This window comes from Protopterus annectens, chromosome 11.part0, assembly GCF_019279795.1.
Source record: "Protopterus annectens isolate FY-2018-M chromosome 11.part0, PAN1.0, whole genome shotgun sequence".
Lineage (NCBI taxonomy): Eukaryota > Metazoa > Chordata > Ceratodontiformes > Protopteridae > Protopterus > Protopterus annectens.
The window spans coordinates 840,502,402-840,524,644 of record NC_056745.1 but is presented as its reverse complement, the minus strand read 5'-3'; positions in this window follow the sequence as shown (position 1 = coordinate 840,524,644).

Here is a 22,243-nt window from a genome sequence, read left to right as displayed (position 1 = left end):
TACCACAGTTTTTCACCATTCGTAGGAAAGAAGGGATAGCGTCTAGACAAGAAGACTTAATTTTTATTCATATTTTCTTGTTTTACCTTTAATTTTCACTGTTGGTTGTTAGAAAGGGATAGGTTTTAGACAGGCAAGCTCAAGCCACCCCAAGGGGCCTAGTCAGCTATAAATTCACTCAGAATGCAGAGTAGACAATCCAGAGCTTTTTTTAAATAATCCTATTTTGGTTTGTGATTTATTGATCTTTACTGTTAAAAAGAAGTGCGACTGCGAGCAATAGGAATTACAGCTTTTGTCTAACTTTCAGAACTCGTGCTGTCAGAACAACAACTTTACTGTACTTACTTTAGTATTTAGTTGTGTATTACTTGTGTGATTTTTCCCATAGAATTTGATTTAAGTTCTCTTTAATTTCTGTGGTTATTGATTTTGATTATTCTTCTCTTTTATAATTTTTTTATTTGTTTGACGTTGAATATGGATTCCTTAAATGAGTATGCCATTAATGATTTGCTAAAGCACAAATATGTTGTACAGTGTAATAAATGCTATGTAAATTTAAAGGTAACACCTGATAAACACTGGTGATCTGTGTTCCTCATGTCAAAAGCTGGATGATTTGCTTAACATTGTTAGAAGTAAATCTAGACTTACTGATGATGATTGCACTTGTGCAACTGGCACAGCTTGGAGAACTGTTGTTACATATATTAATGACTGGACTGGTGAGATAAATAATGTTAGGGAAAGAGCAAATAGAATACATTCAGGAAATTATGTGCCTATTGTCTGTAAAAATCATTCAACCCCTATGAAACAAGACAATGCCCCTGACAACTCTGGAATTCTGGATGCAAGTATTCAGCAATCTGAGGATTCAGAGTGTTTAGAAGGAAACAAAAAAAAAGAAAGAGAGAAAGAAGTTTACAGCAAATAACAAGGAAGACAAAGAAACTGATAAACATCTGTAAAGTAAAGGGAATACGTGCTAAAAAGACACTGTTTATTATGTAACACACAGATTACATGGAATGATAAAATTTTTCTATCAGAAAACTTTCAGTCTACAGAAAAAGGCATTATTTTTCCAAAGGAGAAGGTAGAAAAAAAGAGGCAAGGGGCAGGTGAAAAGGAAGAAATCAAAACTGAACATGGAAGGATTGAAGAACATTACTGCAGTAAAAAGGAAGAGAAAGACAGATGTTGACTTCATGGCTCAAGTTGTGAATGTACAAAGCCCGCTGGATGAAAATTGTATGCTTGCAAATTTAATACACAATGAAAACAGTAAGATTAATAAGACAAATGGTGATGAAGATTATTCCTTTCTAAGACTTTCTAAGAATTGATAGAGCAGATATTACTGTATTAGAAGTTGAAGATTCTTCAGATCTGGTCAGAAAAGATATTGTAATTGAAGATCCTATTATTAGAGGAACTGATACTTATAAGGCCTGTGATTATTACATGCTCAATGATTACACCAATACAGATAAAGATTGTATAACTGTGACAATAAAGATGACCCTGGAATATATAACAATTGGAGTGCATAGACCTCCAAAGTTAAGTGCTGATGACCTAGAGGGATCCATACATGCCTTGCATGAAACACAGTAGAGAAGAATAATATTAGCTGGGGACTTAAATTTACCAGAAACAGATTGGAATAATATTGATGCAACAACATTAGTAAGGAAAATATTCACATCATATGCTCAGGAACAATTGCTTCAGACTGTAAAAAAAAAAACTACCATTGAATGGAACATACTAAACATTGTGTTCTTGAAGAAATTACTGTTACTTCAAGTCAAGTTTTACCACCATTCATATACAGTGATCATGGTGTTATAAAGGTTAATAAAACTGCTTTTGCTAGTTAACTAGGGTGCTTCTATCCACGGTTTTCACTGAACTTCACCATTATAAAGCTGTATATTAACTCTTCCATCCTAGACTGCCAAAAAACATAACTCCTAATCTCTGTACCCTATTCTCTCCCTTAACCGTTCCCCTCTTCAACTGCCTGACGTACTTGGCCTCCACCCATCAAAGACCAGCAGACTATCACCTCCACAAGCTCCTACAAAAAAAAAAAAAAAAGTGTATGTTTAACTTCCTCTGCTTATTCTAATAGGGTAGTGTGCACTCGATTGGGCCAACACTGAGTTCTCTCCTACCTCACTCTCCAAATATCCCCATTCCTCCACTCTTCCTGCCCTTCCATACCAGAATTCCCTGCTCAAACCTGAAACTTAACAAGATAAAGACAGCACTGTCTAGTGAAATACTTACCTTGTATTCCTTTACTATGGGGTTTAGGCCCCACTCTGTCCTCCCATGCTATGGCCGGGCTCACTTTGCGCCCCACCCTGCCTCCAAATTCCAACTGCCCCCACTATGTCTATATTTATCTTAACCTATAGCCACTCCCATAACCTTCGACAAATCAGAACAAACCTCTCAGCTTCTCTCCTCCCCCATACAGCTCCCTCCTTTCTCATATCACACATCTAATCTGACACAGTCATGCTACATCCCTACAATAAACCAACTCCACACTTTAACAACGCCGAACTTCTCTTTACTCTACTACAAATCAATAATCACAAACACATATGTCTAGCTTCCCTTTATATACCCCCAGGGGATAATATCTCCACTCTCAAACTTATCCTTTCTTGGCTTTCTAGTAACATTAGCAACGAAACCATAATCCTAGGAGATGTAAACATTAACTGGGCCTGTATTCAATCTCCAACAAACTCCTTTAACATTAACCTTTATAATTTCTCTCAACTAATCAATTCAGTAACTCGCCCTGCAAAAAACCTCTCCAGTGGGAGTATACTGGATTGGATCCTTGTCTCCCATCCTCACTATTTCTCCAACAGTGGCACCCTTCCAGACTCCCTTAGTGACCATACACCCATCTTAACCCACCGACTTCCCACTGTCCTTCAACGAACCCACAACTATATTACTATCCGTGACCAGAAAAAGTTCAACCCAACTACCTTCTCAAATTATTTACAAGCAATTAATTGGAACTGTCTAAAAACACTACCACTAGACATGGCAGTGTCACACTTCAACACAACATTCTTAAAATTACTCGACTCACAAGCTCCCTTAAGGACAAAGAGAATAAAAACAAAATCAGCCCCCTGGCTCTCCAAACATACTCTTGCTATTATGAGACAGAGAGATAAAGTCTGGGCACGATACCAGAAACTTAAGATAGCTCTGCTTCATAACGAATATAAAATGCTTCGAAATAAAGTAAAAAAGCTCATCACTTTTGATCGACAAAACTATTTCTCAACACTCCAAAACCATAATAAAAACAACCCTCAAAAATTCTGGAAAGGGATCTCTAGTCTCCTTCATCCTAGTAAACCAGATACTCCCACCCCAGACTCAAATGCCTCTGAACTAGATTTAGCCACCCAATTCAACTCATTTTTTATAGACTCTATTGCCAAATTGACCTCTTCATTCTCCAACACCACCATGCTCTCTAATACCCCCTCACCCCCCCACTCACTCTCTATCTTTCTCCACTTCTACTTCCTGCTTCCCATCCTCTAACTCCTCTACCTCTTCTACTACCCAAACTTTACCCCCATCACCTCCACCCTCTAATTCTCCCTCTCCTGACTCCACCCTCCTCTCATTAAATCCCATGCCTACATCTACTATAAAGAAACTCCTTCTGAAATTGAAACCATGTACCAACGCTCCTGATAATATCCCTTCCTACTTTCTTAGTATAGCTGCTGAAACACTTGCATACCCCATTAGCATCTTAATAAACCGCTCCCTAAAAGAATGCACAGTTCCCCAAATCTGGAAACAGGCATTTATTATACCTCTTCACAAAGGAGGCAACAATAACAATGTTACTAATTTCCGTCCCATAGCCATCCTGTCCCCCATTTCTAAAATCCTAGAAAAATGTGTCCAACTTCAACTCCTTCCTCATCTCCTAGAAGATCACCTTATAACTCCCACACAGCATGGTTTCAGACCTAATCACAGCACTATGACAGCCCTCCTCTCCTTCCTTGAAACTGTAAATAGAGCTTGTGATTCTGGCCTAATTATTTCTACCTTACTACTCGACCTCTCCAAAGCCTTCGATACTATCTCACACAGCCTGCTCTTAGCTAAACTCTCAGAACTTAACCTCTCTTCCTCCTCCTTGAACTGGTTCTCTGGTTACCTATCCAACTGAAATCAAGCAGTAAAATGGAAAAAAGCTACCTCCTCATTCCTTAGTACCCCCACAGGTGTTCCACAAGGCTCCATTCTAGGTTCCCTTCTCTTCAATATATTTATAAATGACTTCCACAAATCAATCCCATTCTCAAACATCATCCAATATGCAGATGATTCTACTATCATTTGCTCAGCCACTTCTATCACTACACTTCAAAAACTAACTCAAGATGCTTTCTCTACAACAGAGCAATGGATGTTAAAAAATCACCTAGCTCTCCATGCCTCCAAGACCAAGCTAATGATATTTACTCCTTCTAAAGCTACTTCTCTTGATATGAATACATTTTCAATCACTAGTCAAAATAACTCACCTCTAGAAATGGTTTCAGAGACCAAGCTACTTGGGGTCCAAATTGACAACCAACTTAAATTTAGCTCTCACCTACAAAAAAATATCAAAAAAACCCATCAAAAACTTGGCATGCTTTATAGACAGAATGCCTACCTTACATCTGCTACTAAAATCACTCTCGCTACTTCCTTCCTTATCTCCTCCCTTCTCTATGGCGCCCCACTCCTAACTAATCTTCAGTCCTCTCTAAAAAAACAGCTTTCCTCTTGCTACAACAAAATTGCAAAATTCGCCACCAGCCACAAGTCTTCCACCCACCACTGCTTTTCCCTCCAGAAACTAAAATGGCTAGAACTTCCCAATCAACTAACTTACACTCAACTAACTCTAGCCCATAAGCTTATTCTCAACCCCTCCCTCTGTCCTTCCCTTTCTTCTGCCTTTAAAATGCACCTACCCAATAGAGTATTAAGATCAAACAATCAAAACCTACTAGAAGTCCACAAACCTACTCATCCCCCAGGCAAAAACCTTCTATCCTTCAACCTTGCTCGCCTCTGGAACTCCCTTCCTCCACTCATCTGCACCACCTCCAATCACTCTGCTTTTAAAAAATCTCTTTACACACATCTAGCATCACAGTGGGAATGCTCCTGCGCCCACCCTACATAACCTACTCTGCTCCTTCTCACATCCCTCCCTGGCTCTGCTTACATCTTTATTATACCCAGAAAATTTCATAGAATTTATTAGATAAGTCCTTATGTTTTTCTTCCCCCACTACACTATGTCATTGTACCTCCTCTTACCTTTTTAGTAACTATGTTTTCCTCACTAATCTGTATAAATGGATATTTTTTGTTGTGCTAAATAGTTAATATGTTTTTCTTCTCAATATATTTTATTGTATACTTGCTGTACTATTTGAAATTGTTTTTTAACGACCTGCTGTACCTATTGTGTAACTTTGAATGTATACTTTTTTTGGAGCTTTTCTCCCCAGTACTCCATTGAAAACGGGTTCATTATGGCCCAATGCACTATCCTGGTAAACCAACTGCAATAAATAAATAAAATAAATATTATCTAACATGATTACACTTCTTACCTGCATTCTTCTTGCTCGTGTTACATCATACCATGACTCCACAATAGTCACTCCCAACCATCTTCACTGCACCCTCACATCAACTCCCTTCCAACACCCACTCTATAACTACATTGACTGTGCCACCAAAAAATTTAATCCAGTACATCCACTCAAATACCAAATACCTACTACTTTTAAACAAAAAAAATCCTTAAAATATGACAATTGCATTACTACCTATACAAAATGAATGCTTGCTACCCTCTCTAAATTAACCCTCAGTGCTGACATCCACCCAAACCCTGGTTCCACCACCTCTAACCCCAACTCAAACACTTTACAAAAAAAAAAAAATCTCTCTAATCACTTCCAGCAAAAAGCCATCAGACCTTGTCATCTTGTGTCTAAACATCAGAAGCATATGTAATAAAACCCAAGACCTACATGCCACCATAAACTTATACTCCCCTGATATTCTCATCCTAACTGAAACCTGGCTCAAGCCTCACATCAAAAGTGAGGAAATACTTCCCTCCAGCTGCAGCATCCTTTGTGCAGATAGACTATCCAAGAAAGAGGGCGGTGTAGCACTAATATTTAAACACCACCTCAACATCCAACCCCTCAACAAATCTGCTCCCCAGAGCGGGAATGAAGAAATCTTGTACTGCAATATGTTTTAAAAGGAGATTTGGAGAGTTTTTTATAACGTTTTGGATATTTATGAACACTGTACCTTTAATTAACTCTGAATTATGGAATGATGACGTGATATGCTCTGTTGAGCATGCACTAGTTGCGAATGAGGGATGTGGGTGTAGAGATGTTGACAAAAGGTGGGAATTATTAACGGAAAGTAAGTAGAACATTATTTAAATGCTTTTTTAAACAATGTTTGCTGGTAATGGTCTGAAGAAGCCACCAGTTAGGTGGTGAAAGCGCTTACCATTTTGTTATCTTGTTTTAAATAAATAATATATGATTTCAGAGCCGTACATTTGACAACTGCTTTATTTCTTGTTTATTTGCTGTAAATCAAAATTTTACTATTAATATCATTGGCTGTTATTTCCCACCAGGCCAAAATATACCTCCCCTAGAAAACCTCCTGAACTGGGCTAATCTCTCTACCTCAGGAAACCATCATCCTCAGTGACTTTAATATCAACTGGCTATCCTGTAGTAACAGTCACCCAGCCATATACCTAAGTATTCATGGTTTCTCCCAACTAATACGATCACCTACCCATACAAATAAAAACCCTAACAATCATACCATCCTTGACTGGATATTAGTTAACAAAGACCCTCACTCTTACATAGCTAGCTGCCTACCCGACAGCCTCAGTGACCATTCCCCCAACATTCCTCCTAAAACACCATGTAAACAATACTAAGCCCATTATCCTTTGACAAATCCATAACAATGTTAATTTCAAACCCCACTCTTTTATCTCTTCCCTCCAAAAAGGTAACTGGACACCACTAAAATACCTCAGTCTAGATGAAGCTGTCCACTTCTTCATCTGCACCTTCCTCAACATCCTAAACACCCATGCCCCCCTAAGAAGTGCCAGAGTCAGAACTAAGAGCTCCCCCTGGCTACAAAAATGCACCTGGGAACTAATAAAATCAGAGACATGGCATGGGAACACTGGCACCTAACAAAACCCCCCTCCGCTAGGCAATCTTTCCTTGAATTGTGCAATAAAGTGAAAAAGCAAATAAAAACAGATAAAACCCTTTACTAGCAGTCCACCCTAAACTCTTCCCACCATAACCCTAAACAATTCTGGTCCACAATAAACCCCATCCTCAACCCAGGTAAAGTGAACCCCCCCCCCGCCCACCATTCCCCCCTCCTCCAGCAATATTGCAGACTCTTTCAACAAACACTTCACTGAAACCATTCTAAACTTAGCCAACAACAATACTCCTCATCCACTCCCCCCACTCCCAACCCTAATTCTCCACCCCATGCTTTCACCTTCTCTTCAGTATCCACCTCCTATATAAAAAGACTTCAGTCAAAACCTAAGCCCACAAAACTTGCAGCAGACAAACTCCCCTCAGAATACCTAAAAACAGCAGCTGATGCCCTCATCTATCCAATTTCCATATTAATTAACTGCTCCATATCAGAAAGTGATGTACCCTCTCTGTGGAAAATATCACAAATCATTCCCCTCCACAAATGAGGCTCCTCCACTGACCTTTCCAATTACCGCTCCTTCGCCATCCTTTCCCCACTCTCCAAGATACTTGAGAAATGCATTAGCTCTCAGATCCTAAACTTCCTCCTAGCTAATAATCTCATCTCCAGAACTCAACATGGCTTCAGGTCATATCACAGTACTACTACCACCCTGCTCTCTTTCACCAACACTATCCTTCATCATAGAAACAATGGCTTGTTCTCCTCTGTTATATTTCTAGATCTATCAAAGGCTTTTGACTTGGTATCTCACAAAATACTACTCTCTGTTCTCACTAATCTTTAATTTTCCCATACAGCCACCAACTCTTTCCACAACTGACTGGCGGCCAACAATCAGTTGTTTGGAAGGATAACCTATCTCCTCATCTTCCCGTTACTCTCAGTGTTCTCCAAGGCTCCCTCCTTGAACCCCTACTATTCTCCCTATTCACCAACAACCTACATACCTCTACCAAATATGCTTCTCTCATACAGTATGCAGATGATTCCACCCTCATCTCCTCTGCCCACACTTTACCAGAACTCCAAAAGATCACACAAGAGTCATTCTCATCAGTAGAAAGCTGGCTAACCAATGCCCAGCTTCTACTCAATCCTAGCAAAAGCAAGCTTCTTATCTTCCAACCCTCCAAATCTATTCAAACGTACCCCCACTTCAATATTCTTGCCAAAGACAACACCATCATCTCCCCATCAGATCACACCAAACTTCTTGGTGTGGAGATAGACAACAATCTCAAATTTGACATCCACATATCTTTAACTATAACAAAGTACACAAAAAACTTGGTGCTTTGCATAGAAGCAAACAATACCTAACCAAGTCAGCCAGAACTTCCATTGCCAATTCCCAACTAATCTCCACCTTACTCTATTCTTCTCCAGTACTTACCATCCTTAGACAGTCTGACCTAAACAGGCTCAAGGCCTGCTACAATAAAACTGAAAAAATTGTTACAGGTGGATCCTACCACAGCCACCACTGTATCTCACTTAGGGGAACTAGACTGGCTTGAACTCTCACAACTTCTTCACCTGAATCAACTGTCCTTTGCCCACAAACTAGTAAACCATCCTCACAAAATCCCATCACTACAAAACCTTCTCCAACCCTACTGCCCATCTAGACTCCTATGCTCCAACAGCAAAAATCTACTTCTCATCACCAAAGCCAAAAACACAGCAGGAGAAGCTGTATTCTCCTGTGCCATATCCAAACTATGGAATAACCCCCCCCCCCCCCCCATAACCACACTTCCTTCCAGCAGTCTCTTCAAGACTGCACATAAGTCTCACCTAAAAATGCACTGGCTCTGTCCTTGTTCTAATCCTGACTTAAAAAAAAAGGTATATCTGTCTGAGGTGCTATTACCTGCTACTGAGCATATTAGACCTTAGGTATTAATGGTACGTTTAATCAGATATTGCTTAGTCTACATTTAATAATTACTCTAGTTCTCTTTATTATTCTTTCTTGTTATTTTTACATGCACCTATTGCTCTGTTTATTGTATGTCATGTTCTTTACTGTAAACTCAATTTACTCATGTATGTTGCTCATCTATTATTTGTGGAGCTTTTCTCCCCGGACCTCCGCTGAAAAAGGACCTATGTCCACTCAAAATTTCCTGGTAAACAAATGTAAATAAATAAATAAATAAATAATTTGTTCCTAGATAATTCTGCCAGACTGAAATCTAAACCAATGCACAGAAGATTAATTACAAATTGTATGCAAGCAAAGTAGTCACTATATAAAGCTTACTGGAGTGAAGTGTTCAGTGAAAAAACTGCAAATGAAATGTGAAAAGTTTTGAAAGAGAAATTGTTTGAATGCAAACAATCAAAAAAATGTTTAAAATCAGGATTTAGGCATACATCATCAGTGGGACATATTTCCATAAGAACAAGATACCTGATTAAGGTAAGAGACAAAAAATATAAGAAACGGAAGAGAGGTCAAACTACATCTTTGAAAACTGAAATAAACAAGAGGGACAATGAAATTAAGCATAGTATAAGACAAGATCAAGAAAAAAATTGAAGAAAATTTATATAAAGATATTGAACATAATAGGAAAGATTTTTATAGATACATTAGATGTGGAAATATGGAATGAGCAAAGATATACAAATTGATAAACTGTGTGTATATTCTAACATTTATTCTCAGACACAACAGATTATAGATATATTTCCAAAATCTTATGCAAAAGAGTTTGGCTCCACAAAGGGGGTTTTAATTTGTCTTAGTAAATAACTGATCATTTGTCTTAGTGACATCCAGGTAACCACAGAAACTGGAATCTAATTAGATTATATTGAAAAAGAACTGCGCAAATTGGATCCGAACAAAGCACAGGGAAGAGACGGAATTAGTAATAATGACTCAAGAACACTTCACAAAGAACTTGCAGTATCATTATATTTATTATTTACTAGGTTATATAAATATGGGGAGATTCCTCAAGATTGGGGGCATGCACTTATTAAACCTGTCTTTGTGGGAAAGGGGCGTAGGACAAACCTAGAGTCATACAAACCCTTAAGTCTACTTTCATGTTGTGGAAAAACAATGGAGAAGGCAATATTGGATAAGTTATTGTCAGAACTGGATAGGTGGTACTTGAAACCATATATCAGCATGCATATGTTGAAAACAGATCTATTACCACCTGTAACATGATGTACTATAATAATATAATAACAACTATGAATGAAAATTTGTGCTTTGATGTAATTTATATAGATTTAGCTTCAGCATTTGACAGGGCCATAAACAAAACACTGATCAATAAATTATAACAACTAGGTATCAATATATTCTTGAAAAGATGGTTAACTGTATGGCTTACAAATAGTAGATGGCAATTATCGTACAGTAATTGGACAGGTGAAATTCTTGGTTACAGTCAGGGTGTCCCACAGGGCTCTGTCCTAGGCCCTTACTTGTTTAGACTGTCTTTCAGACCTAACCTTTTCATCTGAGGTGTTCTATAGTCTATATGCAAATGACCTGAAATTGGGTAAACTGATTACATGTGTTACAGATAAGGCATGCCTGCAAAACAACTTGACTAAAGTTACTATTCCAGCAGATGAGAATAATATGCTATTAAACACATCAAAAACTAAGCATATGAGATTTGGGAGACATAAATTGAAAGGTGAATATTTAATACAGCACACAGTGATTGAAACTGTAGATTCTTTTAAGGACTTGGGTATATTATATTGTGCTTAGAAATATCATAACAGTGTTTGTATATTCTTTTACAAAGGCTGCATTCAGCACCTTACACACTAGGACTAACTCTAGTAGTTCAATATAGTTCTCAGTCTGTTGAAGATAAGACTTCTTCAAAAAAATGGAACATTTTGAAGGCTAGTTCTAATGTGCTTAAGCACCTAAGGGGAGAACCTCTATTCATTCACAAGACTGGATTCAACATGAAAAAATTGCTTAAGAGAAGATCAAATAGTCAGAGATTAGAACATGAAAAGAAAGGCACTGTAAAGTGTGGTACATGGTTCTTTATTCTTGAAGAGAAAATTTTGGTTTTAGAAAACAGTGTTCACTCTAAAGTATATTTTTGCAAAGGCAACTGCCACAAAATTAGTGGTGTATCTTGCTAAATGTTCATGATTCCCTGCATTTTTTGTAGAGAAAACTGAACACAGCCTTTGTAAAAGAATATATGAACATTGTTATGATATTTATAAGCACAATGAAAATAAGGCTTTATTTAAGCACTCAGCTACTTGTCTGTCTTTTTCAGTTTACATTTGCAATTTTGGTTCAAGTCACTTTCAACCCCTGAGGTGGGGATGTTAAAACAACATTACAGAAAAGAGAACTTATATGGCAACTTAAGCTACATGCCATGTATTACCAGGAGTTAATGATTATGCATCTCTTCAGCCTGTTTTGAAGTTGAGAGCAGCTAAAGTACAGTAAAGATTCACCTAAGGGTGATTTTTAAAGTTCATTTTTTAAGTTTATGTAAGTCTTGTATTGATTTAAGTGTTGGTTGAATTTTAATGTATTTAGTCATTGTATTAAAATTATATTTCATGTCTTTAAATCTTGCAGGCAATTATTCTATTAGTTACATTTCAAATAAAGTAAATTGCATTGTGTGGTATTATGGGACATTCTGATGAAGTCTTTTTTTTGTGAAGATAAAAGCACTAAATACATATCCTTTTTATACCTTATATCTTGTTTGGGAAATTCCTTGGACTCTGGCTCTAGCATTATTTTATTTGAAAGTTTGTTTTTATTATAATGCTACACTTGTGTTTTTATTCCTAATCTATTCTATATCTCATGAGAGCTATGTGACAAGTTCTGGAATGTACCCTGCCCAAAGCACACTAGCAGAAGACATCGAGCAATCTATCCATCCATAGGTAAAGTAAGAATTTACTTGGCTGGTTTGTGACACAGAAAGCAATCTCTAAACTGATGGACAGAAGAGGTTTGGACAAACATTATCTTACCGTAGAGCACTTGGACAAGATTTGTCATTCTCCCCACTAAGATGATCAACTCCATATGACACTGAGAAGGAAGATGACCCTGCCTCTGGACTCTACTTCACCTTTGTCCTACTTGTCAAGAAGCTTGGAAAATTTTTGAGGTAGCCAAGACTGCATGCAAGGTTATACTCAGTGCAATTTATAGTACCTGATCTGTGCTAACCTGTCTGGAGAAGACAGTATTACAACTGACACTAGAAGGGTGACATGCCAACACACTATCATACGTGAACCAGGTTTTATGTTTTTTCTGCCAGTATCACCATTGGCTCCTTTAAACTGGTCACCAAAACAGCAGCCACTTTGGTCATGTCTCAGAGATCCCTGGTGTTAAAACTTTGGAAAAGAGATGCAAATTTCAAGTACGTTATTAAAGTTTCTTATCCAAGATGGAACTTTGTTCAGAGAAGGTCTAACTGCATTTCTTTTCACCAAGTCCAACTGTTTCAATATTCAGCAGAACAAGATATATGTTCTACAACAACCAATTAAGTTCCATGTCAGCTAAAACAAACACAGTCACAAATAGCAGACTCACAGGCTTCTTTTTCTGCATGCAATGGGCTAGAAAATAGTAAGACCCCCTACACAGGGCCAGACAAACATACACATGACTAGATATAATTCCTGCCAGGTCTGTGCCTTGTGGAAGGAAGGCTTTAGAGTTTCTCTTTGACACCTGAACTGCAATCATACAAGACTCATGAATGTCATCTCCCTAGATGCATTTTAGAAGACTCAACTGATATATAGTCAGACAGTGCAAAACCAAGGACATCAGTCACTCAGGATAAAAATGATAATGTTCTTCCTTTTATCGACCAAGGTCAACATGCTGATAGTTCTATGGGGCATGGACTAGGGATGTATTTGTTCTGGCATCCAAGGAGACAGAAGGCTTTTGTTCCATCCCAGACTTCAGAGCATTTAGAAACTATCTGGTTTACAAGAAATTCAAGGCAGAATCCATGAGATACACTCTACAGGCAATAAAACCAAGTAATTTCCCAACTTCCTTGGATCACTTACCATGATATACACCCATTAGACAATACAATTTAAGTTCCTTAGTTGCATGGTACAGGAGAGGCACTTTCAATTTACCCACATTCTCTTCATTCTTTCATTGGCTCCAAAAAACTTCACCAAAGTATACCTAACCACGATGGTCCTGTTCAGATTGGATGCAATCCATATAATGTCCTGTTTTAAAGATTGGTTGATTTAAACCACATTCTTCCAAACCTGCCAGCAGCACATGCAGTCATCATTTTCACCCTAATATGATATAGATAGCACATCATTTCATTGAAATGGCAAATGACCCCATCACAAACCATAGAATATGTATCTACACTTACTTAGGAGAAGATTTTCCAGCATCTGCAAAGACTGTTGCCTATCAAAGAACTTTTGACACAAATACTCAAGTCTTCACCAATTAAACTGCATGGAATGCCTGAACTGTTCAATATTCTATCATCAGACATAGACATCATATAGTGAATTATTTGGTGGTGTTGCAAAACCTTCAACAAGAGGTCTTTCAGCAACATCTCTGGGTATGTGATATTGCTGTACACCCAGGCCCAGATCTTCTGGTTGTTGCAGAACAACAATGTTATGCAAAACACTAATCAGGAGTAACCTGAAGAGCTAAGTCTATATGCAGGCACTTCTCAGGCCAGAAGGAATGCTAAACTGGGAGAATTATGGAGTGAAGGAGAAACACATAGCAGCAGCATTTAGCTAAACTTAACTTAGCAGTTAGCACTGATTACATGGCAGATTGCATAGCATATCATGCACTTAATGATGAAGAAACATGACTCTTGTTCAATATTCAGTTGTTGCAATCAGGGCAAATTTCTCGTGGGGCAAATTATACCTTTCAAGTAGGAAATGGAGCACCACTTTTAGTTCAAGATTTATCACCCAAAGTATTGTGAGGTCATGGAATATATTGCTATTGCAAGTAATGAATGTAATTTGATTTGGTTTGAATGTGTACTCTACAACCTTGGGGACTGTATTATGATGGTTCTTGATCTGTACACAGCTTGCCATTAACTATGAAACTATGAATTTTCAGTGCACAGGTGATGGGACAATCCAGAGTTTTTATCTTTTTTTGTAAAAGGTGATCTGATGAAGTCCAGTTTGTATATAGAAAAATTATCATAACTGTATAAAACTAAGCCTTTTCAGTGACAAAATCTACTTAATTTTTATTTTTATATTTTAAAACTAAGTATATACTTTTGAAATTTTAGACTACTGTTAACTCTTACTGAACACCAGAATTTTAAGTGATAGTTGAGATTTTGCAACAAACGAAGAAGTACAGACTGCTGCCTATTCTCACGGTGGGATCAGTTATTCTCTTTGCATCTCTGATTTTGCTCTTGTGACTCGAAGTTTGGATATACACAGGGGTCCTGGATGTGAGATGGATGTATCAGAACTATTAGTGACCATGTTTCTTTAACTCCTGAAAACACAGACATCTGTATAAGGTGTATATAGGTGGTTCCAATATAGTGAAATAATCCCTTTACTACTTAGTTTTAAGGCCTACCAATTGCTTACACCCTCTACTGGGTGATTGTGTGTCTTGTGCAGGGTATATCAGCTTTTATTCAAAACTCCATTTCCTTGTGTCTAATCATGGTTTGTACCAATTACAGAACCACCACCCCCATGATGCTTGCAGCCCATGAAACCTACCTCAACAAATTAGAATCCCTAACTATTATACTTAATATAGTCACCCTTGGTGATTCAACTGTACATCCATAGACTGGGTAACATATACCACAAATAAATATACATAGCAGTTCCTGAGCATCATCAATACCAGCTCCCTCAACCAATCAGTGTCCTTCCCTGCTAGAGACTCAAAGCTACTGGACCTTATTCTTACAAAAAGACACCAATATGAACCATGTATATACTTGTCCCCTCTTTGGTCAAATCTGAACAGCATATCATAGTATTCTCCCAAAGATCCCAGCCCAAGATGTCCTCAAATCCCAGTGTCTTCATATATATCTCCAAGGCTAATTTGTAAGCACTACCTTCCAACCTAATGAGATTTAAATCTCCCTCCTCTATGAGGACCCTCTAGTTAAAATGGCAGCTTATACCTTCAATTTATATTGCCACCTAAACTCCTGCATAGAAGCTTTTGTCAGATTCTTTTTGAAACTGGTGCACCTTGTTTGCTGTAGCATAGACTAGATTCAGGCATGCTGACTCTAGCTTTGTTTGTATAACTTGAGCACTAATCCAGGCCATCTTTTTTTTTGGAGAAGGTTCTCCTGCACCCTAATGGCAGGAGTGTGCAGTTAGAACTTGTCTGATCAAAGACTGCTGGAATGGGGCTCAGTTTTCAGCTTTTTATTGGTTAATTGGTTAATTTGTTTAAATCAGTTTGCTCATTTGCTACTGTTATATTAAAAAAAAAATTCACTTTATGTATCGCCGCTTAGCTAGGGTTAAACTATTCCCGGAGCCATAAAGTCAGCTCTTCAAATTTTCCCTTAAAACTAGCCAGTTTTTTAGTTTTAGCACTCAAATATGTTTCTTTGAGCTCAGCACTTGTTCAGAACTCATTGTGAGCACTAAATAAGCTACAAATTACTACAGCACTCAACTTTCCTCACTCGTCTAGAGGAAAACAGTTTTTACTACTTAATAAATAAGCACCTATCCAGGCATGTCTAAGGGTCAGCTCCCGGTGTTTTCTCCTGTCTACCTGATGAATCTGGGCATCATGGGGCAATGCAGCAATTGCCTCATGTACACAGACAACTGTCTCCTCCTACCACCCAACACTACAACCTGTGAGAGATGCACTTATATAGCCAAACTGGAAGCAAATCTCTCTTCACCCAAGACTGGACTAGACAGTCAAGAGGAGAAGGTAAACACTTGCACCACACCACACTCATCACGTAGTCCCTCAAAACCTACAACACCAAAACACACACATAGAAACACAAAACACACACCTACATTCAAAGAGGCTCTCAATAAAAATCTGCTCAAACAACAGAGACCTCCAAAGCAGAAACGCAAGCAAACTCCAACCCCCCTAACACAACCCAAGTGACACATAGCCTACAAACTCAGTGTGCCACTCAACCATAGCCCATAAAGCATAACAACGTACCCAACACTCTAGTCAGAGGTGACTCTATAGTCAGGCACACTGATGTTCCACTCATCAGGCTAAACAAGGAGAAAGTTACTGTCAGCTGCCTGTTGGGTGCCAGGATCCACCACATAATGCACACACTCAGGTCACTCCACAACAAGTACAAATATGTCTCTGTCATTGTCCATGTTGGTGTGAATGACCTGAGACGTACCACCCTGGACTACATGAAGAGACATGGAGGAGCTCTCTGATCTTGTAGCCCATGCAGGTATGACCCTAGCCCTGAGTAGCATCCTGCCATCACCCAGAATGATACCACAGTACAAGGACAAAATGATTGACTTCAACAATTGGCTAAGCTTCTGGTGTCATTCTAAGGGGATCCAGTATCTGTCTGCCTGGGATGACATGATCAACAGACCACGATGCTTTGCCAGAGATGGCCTGCACCTGACGGCCTTGGGATTCCGGATACTGGCTAAGGCTCTTGCCACCCCTATAGTTCCTTTTTTAGGCAAGGTTCAAATGACAAATTCACCACTGTAACAGGTACAAGCAAGCAAAATCTGAGGGTAATGCTACTCAATGATAGAAGTCTAAACCTCAAAATGCATTCACTTGAGGCACACATTAAAATGGAGAACATCAACTTCTGTGCAGTGACAGAGACCTGGTTCAAGGTTCCAGAGAGCACCCCTGCATTACCAGGCTATAATTTATACTACACCTTTCGGCCACCTAACCTGGACTGAAACACTAAAGGTGGAGGTGTGCCCATATTCATTAAGAATATCCACACCTCCAGGCTAGTTGCTCAGAATAATGCATCTGAGATTATCCAAGTGCAACTAACTATGGACAAGACCACAATCCAAATTGTAACTTGGTACAGATCCCCCATCATGCCCCAGGATTCCCACTCCTCATTTCTTGATACACTGTAAAATATTAGGGTACAACCTAACACCCTAATAATGGGTGATTTCAACTACCCCACCATTAACTGGAAAAACTACTCATGTACCAACTGTTTTGCTCAATGTTTTCTGGAATTCATATATTCCAATGCCTTGGATCAGCTTATCCACACCCCCACCAGGGACAGCAGTATTCTAGACCTGGTCATTACCAACATGGGCAACAAGTGTTCCACACCAGACATCAATTCCTCATTGGTCAGATCTGACCACAAGCTATTCACCCTAGACATCCACATTCCACCCCCACCCCCCATTAGGGAAACCACCATAAAAAAATTCTCCAAAGCCAACTTCACCTTTTCTTAAGACAGAAGTGGTGAACTTCGCGACATCCATGCAGACAGACAATAGAGATATGACTGCTGAATCCTACACAAATGCACTTTAAAAGCACTTACACGAATGCATGGATCATGCTATCCCTAACAGAACCAAGATGCTATCCTCCAAAAAAAGGAAGCCAATCTGGTGGTCCCCTGCCATAAACAAACTCTAGAACAGAAAAAAGAAACTGTTTCAAAAAAGATTAAAATCCCATGATTGGAGGAACTCCCTGGTCAGCCTCAGTAAGAAGCTGAGATCCCTCATAAAATCCTCAAAGCTAGTTATGAAAACAAAATCGCCACTGATTCTAAAGACAACCACAAAGCATTCTATAGTTATGTCAAGAATCTCAATGGCAACACGCAGATCGGCTCTGAGTTACAGCACAATGACACTAAATATACAGAACCAACAGATATTGCCAACATCCTGGCAGATAGGTTCAGTGCTAACTTTACCCCCCCCCTCACCCCCTAAAGAGCCCATCTCTATACTGGAAGAATGCAAAGTTCCTTTAATCATGGCTGCACAGGTAAAAACCACACACTCCAAAGCCAAGAACACAGCATCTATGGGACCTGACAACATCCCAGGCCGTGTTCTACACGAACTACAGAATGAACTGGCACCCCACCTAAGCACCATGTTCAATCATAGCCTCACCTCAGGCTTTGTGCCCACTGAATGGTGCACAGTGATGGTTATCCCACTCCGCAAAGGGGGAGCCACCATGGACCCCGGGAACTACCACCCCATTAGCCTAACGAGCCTGGTCTGCAAGGCCATGGAACATATCATCATGGAACTTATAAACAAAGACATTGGCAATCTCCAAACTGTGGACTCCACTCATTTCAGGTTTGTAAAAGGCAGATCATGTCTCCTAAATCTGATAGACTTCTTTGAAGCAGTCACCAAAGCTGTAGACAAGGGTAAGGTAGTTCACACAGCCTATCTAGATCTCACCAAGGCTTTTGACACCATCCCCCACTCTGGAATTATAGATAAACTCACTAAACTTGGTATAAATCCCTATGTCACAAGATGGGTTGCCAACTGGCTCACTGACAGAGCCCACACTGTGAAAGTAGCAGACTCCAAATCTGACTTTAGACCAGTGACAAGTGGAGCACCACAGGGTTCAGTCCCGGGTCCTCTCTTGTTTGGTATCTACTTTTCTGAAGTACAGGCTAACACAGAAGGTCTTTGGCTAATGACGTTCACAGATGATTGCAAACTAGGACCATAATCAAAACTCCTAACGATGTGGACATCTTACAAAACAACCTCACTGAGACAGATGCCTGGTGTCAAAGCCATGGCCTCAAGCTCAATGCCAAAAAGTGCATTGTCATCCCCTTTGGTAAAAACTCTGTACCCGTGAGCTACCACATAAGTAGTAGTCTACTTAACAATGAAAGTGTGATAAGACACCTTGGGACACAGGTGGACAGTAGTCTCTCCTTTGATAATCACATCGCCACAGTAGTCAGGAAATCCTTCTACATGGCACACCTCATCACAAAAGGTTTCTCATCCAGGAAAAAGAGGTCATTGTTCCCGTCTACTCTTTACTCATTAGACCCATTATAGAGTACAATGCCCATTTTGGTATGTTCCTCACAAGACAGCTACAACAACCGGAAAAGCCACAGAAATACCTCACAAAGAGGATTACCAGCCTCAAACAGATGCCCTACGCAGACCGTCTGTAAAAACTCCAGCTTTACTCAGTCACATACCGCCTACTCAGAGGCGATCTCTGCCTAACATACAAAGCTATGTCAAACCCAGAGCTGTTGGACATGTTCCACTTAAAGAAATCCCAATCCCTCCGAGCTACATGCTCTAGAGACCTAAACCTTGTCACCACAATAAACAGAACATGCTGGAGGGATAGATTCCTGTCCCAGAGACTTCCCATACTCTGGAACAAACTACCAATCTATATCAAACAAAGCTCCTCATTAGCACTCTTCAAGAAAAATCTTGATGACTGGATGGGAAATAGGAAATTCACCCCAGGGATCACCTCTGTGGCTCTGCTCGACAGGGGCACAGGAAAATAATTTTCTTGGGTGGCGAAAGCCAGGGTACCTTTTTGGCTAGGCTTATATAGGCCCTAGGGCCAATTGCCTAGTACCTACCTATGAACCTATGAACCTATAAACCCTTCATCGCAAATGTAATGCCAAGTTCAGAAGCAAACCCATGATGGGACCACTGCATCTGCAATAAGAGAAAAAACTCCTAGCCTGAAGAAATAAACCTAAATTCTCTGATTCATAAAATGACCTCAAGAGTGCAAATGAAGAACTAAAGCAAAGCTAAACATGAATTAAATATTGGCATGAAATCCAAAGATAACTATCAAGTATTATTTAACTATGTTGGGTACCTCAGAAACAATACCCAACACAGTGCTAATGTAAAATGGCACCACCTACTCTGTCCCCAAGGATATTATAAACATACTAGCAGACAAATTTAGCTCCAACTTCTCCCCTCTGTCCCCTTTATGTTTTACCCTCCAACAACATCCAGTCAGCACACCCCCAGTGATTATCTCAGAACATGTGCCAAAAGTCCTCTCCAAAAACAAAACACTAGCTCTAGGGGTCCAGACAATATACCATGTTGTTACAGTGTTGGTATGACATTCTGCCTTCCAGTTTCCCTTGTTAACCTATTTCCTCTCAACCTCTCCACTTCCTTACCTGAAGTTTAGCAAACAGTTGCTGTGGTCCCCCTCTATGACAGTGGCTCAACCATTGACACTGGCAACCATAGAACAATTAGAATTGCCATTCTCATTTGTAAATCAAATAGAATGTATCATAATGGCATTCAATAATAAGGATATTAGCAACTCCTCATCCCAAACTATTATGTTTTTTGAGGAAGTAGTTCCTCCCTACCTAACCTGGTTGACTTTCTGAAAGAGTCACAGAGGCACTGGATGAAGGTAAATCAGTATACACTGTTTACCTAGACCTAGAGTTAAACAAGGCTTTTGACACTATTCCAGAGTCTGGTGTTATTGATAAACTGACCTAGCTAAATATAAACCCATTATGTAACTCATTGGATAGCAAATTGGCTAACAGATGGAACCAACTCAGTCAGAGTCAGTGGCATAGTTTCTTCAAAATGTCACATTACCAGTGGTGTCCTCCAGAGGTCTGCTCTAAAACCACTATTCCGTAGCATATACTTTATTGACATTAAGGCTCTCTGGCTGACCAACCAAGTTTGCGGATGACTGCAAACTTGGGGCTGTCAGCAATACTCCAAATGAAACCCATGTTCTCTAGAGGGCCTTACCCATATAAATTCATGTTGTCTGGACCATGGACCAAAGCTTACTACACAAGGTCTAGTGTTGTACTCTTTGTAAAACAAGAATACCTCTGCACCTACCACATAAATAACGCACTCTCAAAACTGTTACTGTCATTCAAGACCTGGATATGTTCATGGAAAATTAACCACCAAGTACTGGCTGTCATGGCAAAACTCTTCTACCTAGCACAACTAATCACTAAAAAAGTTATTGTTCAGCTCTAATCCTTCCCATATCAGGCTTATATTCAAATAATGCCCCCCGTGGCATGTATCTACCAAAGTACATAATCCATCTATAATAACCACAATATTTCCTCACTAAAAAGATCACATATATGAACTTTTCCAGATATATAATGTGCCTAAAAGCTCTAACACTCTACTCTTTCCCTTATAAAATCCTTTGTGGTGATCTCTGGCTGGGCTACAAAGCTGCAGATGGTCACATCCTGATTGCCCTAATGAAAGTTTGTAAAATATGAAACACCATAAATACCTAGTCTAGGATCCTAAATCTACATTGTTATATAAGGAGGATCTGTTGGCAGGATAGCTATCTCTTCCAAATTATACTCTGCCCTCAGAATAAGCTCCTTTTCCACATTAAACAAATCAGCTCTCTCATTGTTTGCATCTAATTTATACATATAGATGGGAACCATTAAATTAACCCTGGGTTTAAGTCCCCTAAGTCCCTTACTGCAGGATATTTAGGTAAACATCAGTGTTTAGATCTTCTAGAGTGACTGACCATGACACATTTATATGTTCATAGGTTCATGGGATGATACTAGGCTATTGTTCCATTGGTCCTTATAAGCCTATCCAGGAATTTCATCCATGTTCCCACAAAGTTAGCACCTGCCAGCAGGGACACAGTTGGGATCCCAGGAGTGTATTTTCTGTTTCCTATCCAGTCATCCAGCTTCCTCTTAAAGAGGCTAGAGAGGTACTCTTGCTTGACACAAACCTATAAACCTAAGCAGCAGTCTAAAAATAA